This window comes from Nestor notabilis, unplaced genomic scaffold (genome assembly GCF_000696875.1).
Source record: "Nestor notabilis isolate BGI_N333 unplaced genomic scaffold, ASM69687v1 scaffold21027, whole genome shotgun sequence".
NCBI lineage: Eukaryota > Metazoa > Chordata > Aves > Psittaciformes > Psittacidae > Nestor > Nestor notabilis.
In genome coordinates, this window is record NW_009935400.1 from 29,119 (window position 1) to 39,101 (window position 9,983).

A 9,983-nucleotide genomic window follows, 5' to 3' on the forward strand; every position below is an offset into this window, starting at 1 on the left:
GCTGGATGAGTTATTGAGAACTATAGATTCCAAGTGAGAGCTGGAATAGCAGCACGGCCTTTTAAGCACTGAAGGAACACTGCTTTCGTGCTACCCCTATCAAGTATTAATGAAAGTCCAGCTATTTCTTTCTTTTGGCTGTAAAATAGCACTTCAGATGCTTCTGAAATACTGCAGGAAGAATGCACCTTTCCCAGCATGGACAACTCAGACGAGAGGCAAGTCCGTGTTAGGAGGAGTCTGGTGTGGGCATGGGTGCTCGCAGGAGGCATGGAATAACATGGCTGCACTTTTCCCACTGTACCCTTCCCACTGATTGTTTTTAACGTCAGAGCTTCTATCAAGGTGCTTAATAGCCCTTGATGTCTTTTGTTGTGCTTTATTTTCTTTTGATTTCCATCTAAACCTTCTGTATTTACCGAGCTGAATATCGGTGGATTCCACAGTTAATTTGCAGGAAAAAATCCAGTTCCTTTTGTGAGTTCCTAAACCAGCTACCCATTAATTTCAGGTAATGCCCTCTGCCTCTTAAACTGGGAGAAGGGATGAACAACTGCTTCCTATTTGTGTTCCCTGTGCCACTCAAGGATTGACAAACCTCTTGTGTGCCTTCCAAGCGCTGCCTGTTTTCCCAGAGGAAAAGCTGTAGCTCAGTATCATCTTGTACAACAAGCATTTCACATCTGTGCTCACTGTGGCTGCTTTCCTCTCTATTTTCTAGTTCTGCTGAGACTGGGGTTCGAAGTGCAGGCACACCAGACATGTATATGTTGTTGGAATTATGCCTTTGATTAGTTTTCCTCATTCTTTCCTATTCATTTCTAATCTAAAGTACCACTGAATGCTGAGCTGCCATCCCATACAACTGTCCACTAACATGAAGAGCTAGTCTGATGGTTACTAAGTAATTGAATTTCCATCATCAGTGTGTATATATAGGAGAACTGGCTTTTCCCCAGGGAGCATTAATTTGCATTTATTAATACTCAATTTTGCCTGCTGTTTTTAGCTCCTAATCTCCCAGTAGTTTACACTCCTATAAACAGGATTCCAACCAGATAGACAGCAGTGACACTCTGAATACCAGATAAGCAAAAGTTCAAGACATTCAGCTGGAACAGGCTTACCTGGAAGGATATGGATGTTTAAATGTAACACGAAGTTAAATACGGAGCCTCTAATTTAGACTCCTCCAAGAATGTCTGGAACGTCTGGTGAGCTGAGATGGGGAATGCCAATGTGCTTTGCACTGATTTTACCCATGTATTCAGCAGAAAGCTGCTCTTTGAGGTGTTTGGAAATCGGAAGGATTTTGCATCCTTGGTAAAAACGTGGGCTGTGGTTCATTATGTGCATGATTTAGTTCTAATTTCTTTGCCTTTTTAGCTAGGCCATAACTTACAGGAGGAAAGACTTTGGTAATCGGTTATAGAGAGGCTGACTTTCTAGTAGCACTATCATCATGCAAACCCAGGGTCTGTTGTTGAGTGCAATCCAACACGGTCCTTTTTGTGTCATGAAAACACTTCTGAAACTTACAGTTTTAGAAAGCCTATTGTGTATTTAGATCTATTTCCAAAGATCTTTCTCGTATGGAGTCACCTTCCTTAGTGCTTAGTGCTTAAACTATTTGATTACTCAAAATCATATTCTCAGTGGATTTTCTTCCTGCTGTTTTCAGACAGCTTCGTGTACAGCTTGTTAGAGCCCAGCCAGTTCAAGTATGTTCTCAAGTACCAGAAGTCTGACAAGGAATTCAACTTCCCACTGCTTACAGCTAACAGCTTCTGTCCGGAGGCCTCCGCTCCCATCTGCACATCTGCAGACTGAATAGAACGAACCAAAAGGCAAACCTGATCTTCAAGGAAAGAAATCAGTGTAAAAACAGGGCAATGTTTTAGTGTGTCTGTCTGCAGAGAGCATGAAACACCAGCACTAAGTGGTACAACGCTTCTCGTCCGGTTCTGGGTGGGTTTTGTTGTCAAATTGCTGTGAGATCACCTGAAAAACTGTAGTGTTTTCTTGTAACGTGGCAAATTCAAGCTGCACCTCCAGTTTCCCAGCTAGCTGATCACCACCTGCAGCACACAGAACCAGCACAGCTTATCAGCTTCCTCAGGCAGACAGAAGAAGGTGACCAAGTGTGTTTTCTTGGCCCGACAGCTCCGTTTTGAACAGCATCACTGACCCTGCCCACATCAGAGATGGGACCATTAAGAAGTCATCATGAGTTACTGGTCACATACTTTTCAAGTGCCCATTACAGCATTCTGACCTGATGTACGGATACTTGGAAAGCACAAGCTGAAGGCATTGCAAAGAAAGAAGAGGCCTTCTTTAGCTCACAGTTTGGTGCACAAACTGCAGCTCCCACCTAACCCCAACTGGGGTTAGTGACCTGATGGGAGCTGTCACCAGTGGGAAGAGAGGTAAACCACATGGCTTGTAAGGCATCAGTGGCTCTGAGCACTGTGTGGTTGCCTGGCACAGACTCCATAGCTTGACAAATGATGTGAGGAAAGATGCACATCCAGAAGAAAAGGAAATGTGGACAAAAAGAGCTGCTGGCCCCCTGCTTGCTGCCAGCCTGCACCCAAAATAGTGGCTGCAAAAGGATGTGGGGTTTATATACTGAAATCAGTTCATTTGCTTGACAGCTGTGGGCAGCTGTGGATCTCACTACAGCAAGAATAACACTGGCATAAATGAAGCATGAAACCAACCTTCCAGCAGGAGCTGTGCACACCAGGAGGAGGATCAAGGGGCTTTCTTCCATATGCCCAAACCACACTTAAATATCTGCACTATCTAAATATTGCACAAACAGTCTCTTGCAGCCTCGTGAAGAGCAGATGAGGGCAGAGGTGTGTGTGATAGGGTCCTGTGATATGTTGTGAGTTTACTCAAGGAGAACAGCTAAATAAACCTCTGGTGACAGATGGAGGAGCTCCTGCCTGCTGCTGGTGGGGCTGACTGAGGGACTAGAGGAAGAACTTGTACAGCCTTAGCAGAAAGTTCCAACCCCAGGGCAGAGGGTTGGAACTGGATGATCTTTAGGTCCTTCCCGACTCAAACCAGTCTGGGATTTGATGGAAGCACCTGGACAGCAGAACATTCCTGAAGCACAGCACAGCTTGGAAGCTTTTACCAGTTATGAACTGTTGGCTTTCTGTTTCCTCCCTGCCATCCTCATGGAGAGAGAAACCCCCACAGGGGCAACTGATTGACTACAGAGAGATTAAAGGAAACTCTGGGCAACAAACTGAACGTGAAAGTCCTTCATGAAACCTACTGTGTTGCTTTTCCAAGCTGCAGCAGTGATTGGTGCAGCCCCACTGTTGGCAGTGGCTCTGCCTCCCTGGGGGGATCTGAACCTGAAAGGGACAGCCACAAGCTTTCAGCAGATTCGGGAGGTTTTGGGGACATGCCAAGTGAAGATCCCTTCTGTCTTAGGGAAGATACACCATTAAAGACTTGCCAAACTGTAAAAGGATGTCCTTGTTTTAAATATAATGGGAAAAATTATCAACCCCCCATTGTATTCCTCAAGGCAAAAAGGCAGACTTTGAGGTTTAACATTTTTTGATCTAGGCTGTGACATGACACTGAGTTTTCAAGATAAGCGGATTGCTTAGAAGGTTAGTTAAAGAATAAGCATTATGATGTCTGCATTAATAATTAACCAAGAGTTGCCACTAAGCCATTAACTGTCAAAGCCAAACTAAGAAACACCCTTGGAATCAAGGCAACGTTGATTACACAGTGTGGGGAACATTCACTGTTGTAGAACACGACGTCAGCTTAAAGAGCAATGGAATTGCCATTTGGAATTAACTGCTTTCATGAAAACTGAAGTGGCTGCAATGTTATAATGGGATGTTTTGTTTTTCCAAAAGGAAAGCATCTCACCAGGCTCTTGTGCAAATGAAAAGAAATTGGGTGTTTAGTTCTCAGTTGTGCTCTGGAACTGCCGTCATTTAAGTAATAAGTGAAGTTTGCACTTGGAGGTAAAAACCCAGTAATGTAAAATGAGAGCTGAGCTTGAAGCTCCACACAACTATCACACAGCTCCTTACATCTACCTCACTGGTGCCTCAGAATGCTTTTTCATCTCCTTTTACTGATAGATACTTCAATATACACAGCTCAAGAGTCCAAAGTCGCTACCTAATAGAAGCAGAAGAGGGAATTTCAACCTAAAAAGTATTCTGAAATAAAGTGAAAATTGAGAGTAATGATATGAAGAGAAAAACTACTGCAGGAATTTAGTGCATCCTCTTCTGCTCTTGTCCACCAGCAAGACATTTTGCCATAGCCAAGAAACCCTGGCAGATATTCTGCTGAGGTAAAAGCAAGCACAAAGGTGAGAGGAAGGTTTGTAACTGGGTTTGAGAGGAAAGTGAGAATGTCTCTTTGGAGACTGTTCATTCACAGACAGGACACTCCACAGTTTATAAGCAAATGAATTGTAATAGCTTGACATAGTAAAGTCATTTGTTCAGTGTTTGTTGGTGCCTTCCAGCACCTTCTGAGATGGTGACTGTGCCCTATGGCATTGTTGAGAGCCTCATTTGGTGACATAGGAGTACAGCTAATGAAGAAATACACTTCTGCTGAAGACTGAACCCAGAACCTTTTCTTTCTATGAGCCTTTTCATCCGTTCTGAGTTTCTTTGCTGAAGCAGAAAGATTCAGCACAGACCAGCATCAGCTTTATCCAGAATATCTAATACAGAAAGGCAGTACTGGGTCAAGCTGGCAAATCCAAGCCAGCTTCTTTTAACCAAGGCAAAAAAAAGCCATGCCCTGTCTGGCTGAAATGCAGAGATGCCAATAGAAGACGTTCCCTAATTCTGGGGGGTTCCCCCCCTCCTTTTCCATAAGAACTGCAAAGTCGTTTAATACAGGTCCCACTCTGGTTCCTGCTTACCCATTGAGCACCTCACTCAGGTTTATAAGGACTTTCAGAGCCACGTTTGGGCAGGATACACAGTCCTCTGATGGAGGAGCTGGCAAAGAGCAAGGTGTGGAGAGCTGGGAGCCAGAGACTGTGTTCAGCCATTCTAATACAAAGTTTCCCAATAAAACAACATTCAATTTATTAATAGTATTTGGGGTTCTGGGAGTGGTACAAGGATAACTGTCATCTGTCACTTCAATTGCAGCCTATACATAGATTTCAGAATATAGAACAGCAAAAAATAGTACGGAAAGGAAAAAAATGACTCGGATACAATTAGAAGGATATTTGCTTTCGTGATTTCATGATTTCAACTACATTGAGCTTAGTTTTAACCCTTAACTAAAAACGTTCCTGTTCCTGCTTTATACAGCTTGCTACCTACACCTGAATTTTGTGAGGGTTGCTATGGGAATTCTGGCTTCACTGCTCAGAAAGTCATCGTCTGCAACATGATAAAGCTCAACAGTGTTATTGCTCTAGATGTTTATCTGCCCTTAGAAGGACATGGATGACCTTATGGAAACCAGTATTATAAGAAGGACATGGAGCTGTTGGAGCAAGTCCAGAGGAGGCCATAAGGATGATCAGGGGATGGAGCAGCTCCTGTATGGAGACAGGCTGAGAACATTGGGGCTGTTCAGCCTGGAGAAGAAAGTAATTCTAACCATGCAAACATATTTAAATGGTGCCTCTTGGTTTTTGGTCTGTTCATTCATTCTGGGACACGTGAAGGTTCCCAATGTGATTGCTAACCACATTGCCAGCAGCAAGCTGTTCTCCAGATTCCACAGAAATGAATGAAAAGGCCAAAGACTGTGTTCAGCCATTCTAATACAAAGTTTCCCAATAAAGCAACATTCAATTTATTAATAGTATTTGGGGAAAATTTGCACATTAAGAAGAAACTGGAGCAGAAAAATACAATCAGTATCTTGACTTACGCTGATATTTGGTAGTTCTATTTGTTTCTAGAAGGTTGGGGGGTGACTTCTTTGCTTCGGGGGGAGCATTTTCCATTGTCTCACATTGAGTATCTATCTATCTATCTCAGCTGTTCTCCAGCAGCAGCAGCAATGTGTTTAGAATGGAAGCAATAAAGCCTTAATTATAGGGCGGTGTAACAGCTACAAACGCATATTCTACTGTGACATGGTCTTCAGAAGGACGTCATCAATTCACACTGTTGTTGAATGATGTTTCATATTGTGATCTTGTAAACAGATCTTAAAATAGCCAGCTTATAAAGCATCCTAAAGCTCTATAATTAGGAAAGCTTTTCTTTTCCCCCGATTAATCCTAAAGGAAAAGGAGGAGGATGGAGGTTGAGTAGCTGTGATTTGGAACCGCCTCCTGAAGTACAAGAATGCGGATGATTTGAAAGTCGATTTGTGTTGGGGTTTGTTTTAAGGTACAGCCATTGAACACCACATACAACGACTGAATGGGGGCTGCCAGAGATGAACTTCAGATGGTGTTCTGCAATGCTGAATCACCATCAGTTTGCTCAGATAGGGAACGGTGACACATTGGGTTGGATTTCAGTCAGGAAACAAGAAAACTGTTGACAGAATCCAGCATTTTCAGACTTCTGTTCTGTACCATCTCATTTAAATAGTGGCCGATGACTCCTGCTCCACACTGGGGCAGAGAGGTCCTGCTGAGAGCTCAGATCTCTCGTGAATTGAATTGTAATCCTGGGTTAAACATGTCACTGGCTGAGGTTCATAAAGGACCATGCAGGAAAGAACTGAACTGATGTTTCATTACAGCAGATATTGAGAACAGCTGCAAACCCCTTGTCATGGAGGTGGAAATAGAGTATATTCAGAGTATGTTTCATCCTTTAACTTTGAAGAAGCTGGCATTAATGGGTAAATCATAGTTGTAACAAACAGCTCTATTCCTGTATCGATAGCTTTGATCTACAGTGTCATAAGAAAGAACAGCCTAATATGAACGCAAAGTAATTAATGTGAATAATAGTAGTGAATAAAGCAGATTTTAGAGGACCCTGTAGCTGAGTAAAGTCCAAGGGGGTAACAGCAGCCCTCTGCTTGGCCTTCTTGCAGACACATGGCCACTAAATGCAGGGCTGAACATTGGAACAGCCCTACCCACAGGCCAAATGGTACGAAGATGCCACTGAAGCAACTTTTAGTTGCTGAGTTCTCAGTTTGGGATTGGAGCCCCTCTCTCCTTTGCTATTTGCAACCAAAGTTGAGCCCAGCTGTCAAAAAGGTGATCAACAAGCTCAGAGTTTCCATATTTGCTACATTCAAGTGTTATTCTTCATAGTAAGAGCTTCTCATCCTGGTCTCCCATGTCACAGAACTTCAGATGAGGAGCCCTGTTCATCTTATTTATCGTTTCTTTGCAAGGACAAGATCTCAAGTATGTCAACGATTTACTGAAGGAAGGAAGGTATGTCTGTGTGGGGAATATTGCACCTCTTCAGAGTATAAACTATTGTTCTTGAGTGGATACCTGACAGGAGGATGGAGCCAGGAGGGGGCTGGTCTCTGCTCCCAAGGAACAAGGGATGGGACAAGAGGAAACAGCCTCAAGCTGCCCCAGGGCAGGGTTAGCTGGAGCTGAGGAACAATTCCTTGCCCAGAGGGTGCTCAGGCATTGGAACAGGCTGCCCAGGGCAGGGCTGGAGTCACCGTCCCTGCAAGTGTTCACAGCCCGGGTAGACGAGGCCTCAGTGCCAGGGGTTAGTGGTGGCCTTGGCACTGCTGGGGAATGGTTGGACCTAATCATCTTAAAGGTCTTCTCCAACCCGGTTGATTGTACAAATAGAACCAAAAGTATCAGAATAAATGGTAAATTGGTTTTGCCTCCTCTCTTGATGGTGCTCAGGACACACCGATATCTCCACCGTGTGGCAGAGGGCAAGAAAAGCTGCTCATTTGCCTACATCTCTGACACAACACACATAGCAGGAAGGAGAACGGCTGTCACGTCTCTCGGCCTTTTCTGTTCCTTAAGTTTTATCATGTACTTCTGCAGCATATGGGCGTAACTAATGACATTTTCTGAGCAGATGTGCAAGGGATGGGTTGATATGCCAAAGCTGGGAAATGGCCAATGAGGAGGAGACTGGCGTGCCCATGACAGATCTTGTCAGCGAGACGTTCACGGCAATGACGAACGTCAGGCATTGCATTTGAATGTTAGTCCTGAGGTTAGAAGGAGCCCAAGTCCATTGCCAACAGGGCAAAAACATGTCATGTGTCTCTGGGGTTTAGAAAAATCACGTGTTCTCAATATCTGTTTGAAATACGTTGGGGTTCCTTCACTTGTTTCCTCTTTTCTCACCCATTTCCTTCTGGAAAAGGAAGGTGAGCAGGGAGGGATTTGGAAGTGGGAAAAAAAAGTTAATTCACTCTCCCACAAAACTAAGGTTTAAAATTACTGAGTTTTCAGCCGTTAACATGAAGAGTCGACTGCTAAGAGCAGTGAGAATCTGTACACACCACACATGAGCAAACCAGGAGGAACAGTGGTGGTACTTAATGTGGTGCCAGAGCCGATCAGATGTGCTTAATGGTGCAGCGGCTACTGCTGCTGGACGTGCCTGTCCCAAGCACAACACAAGTCCTACGGATCCTGTCCTTAAAGAACATACAATCCTATTGTCCTAATTCAGCTCCTAAGAAAAGTCACTTTGCAAAATCCAAGGAACGTGTCATTATTTGATACTCAAAATGGTATTTTTCTCCCCAAGTTACAGCCTTGTCGTAAATCACTGCTCCTGAACATGCCACTCCTTCAGCTGGCTCTAGGGATGTTCCCACCTGGCTAACTCCAGGGGGTAGTTCTTCTGTTTTCTTTGTTTTGTTTCTAAACAGAACTGAAAGAAGCTTGAAGAGTTTGTATATTGTCTGTAGAGAGAGAACTGCTGAGGAAGAGCTGCCAGTGGATCACCAGCGTGGTCCAGGGGTTCCATCCTTCTCATTGTCTCTTATTAGTCTCTTCATTACTATTCAGATATCTCAGATCTGTGTATTCACCTTCCACCGTTTTCAGGTGCTTTTCCTTCGTAGTTAATTTCTTTCTTCATTTCCAAATCCTTCATTTCCCTCCGACACCATGGAATATTTATTACATTTGTGCTCAGGCTGCATGAATAATTTATCAACTCCTGCGCCTCCTCTCCTGCTCAAGCCTGGCCCAGAATGATTCACTTGAAATATTCATTATTTGAAATATGTTGCTGAATCATTTTTGCAAACAATTCCTGTGTATTGGCCAGAGGAGCCACCAAAAACCCTGCTGGCAAAACGGCAACTTGCAGCCAACGGTCCCCTGGAGGAAGCTCTTCAGATCCAGTGAAAATGTCCCACTTAAAACTGGCTGAAATAAGGTCAAAGGAGGTGATGCTGCCCCTCTGCTCTGCTCTGCTGAGACCCCACTTGCAGCACTATCTCCATACAGGAGGTGCTCCAGCCCCTGATCATCCTCATGGCCTCCTCTGGACTTGCTCCATCAGCTCCATGTCCCTCTTGTGCTGAGGGCACCAGAACTGCACCCAGTGCTGCGAGTGGGGTCTCACCAGAGCAGAGCATCTCCAGCTTCCAGCTTGTTTCTGCACCATATAGAGAGGTGTCAGTACTGTCTCAGCTATTTTGGCTGCTTCGGTGAGAAAACTGTTGCCACAAATGAGTAGTGACACCCCGTTCTAGCAGCAGTTGTTATTTCTCCCAGGCATGTGTGGAAGCACAGATGTAAATACTGCAGTTCCTTGGATGAGCAGCTTAAAGGCCAGAGGGTGTTTCAGTTTTGTTGCAAAGCACCTAACCCAGCATTTGTGTTCTGAAGTTGAGACTTGCTGCTGCGGTGTAGTTAATACTTGCCTCTGCACGTGTGGTTTTGGTACGTCCTCTGGATGCAAACCATGTTTCTGGCAGGAGCAAGCAGTGATCCCAAACTCCGGACTAGCCCCCAGGAAAGCATCACCTATGAGATGCGGCAAAGCTGTTTGGCAAACACCATCGGGTGTGAAGTTAACCCTCGGTGA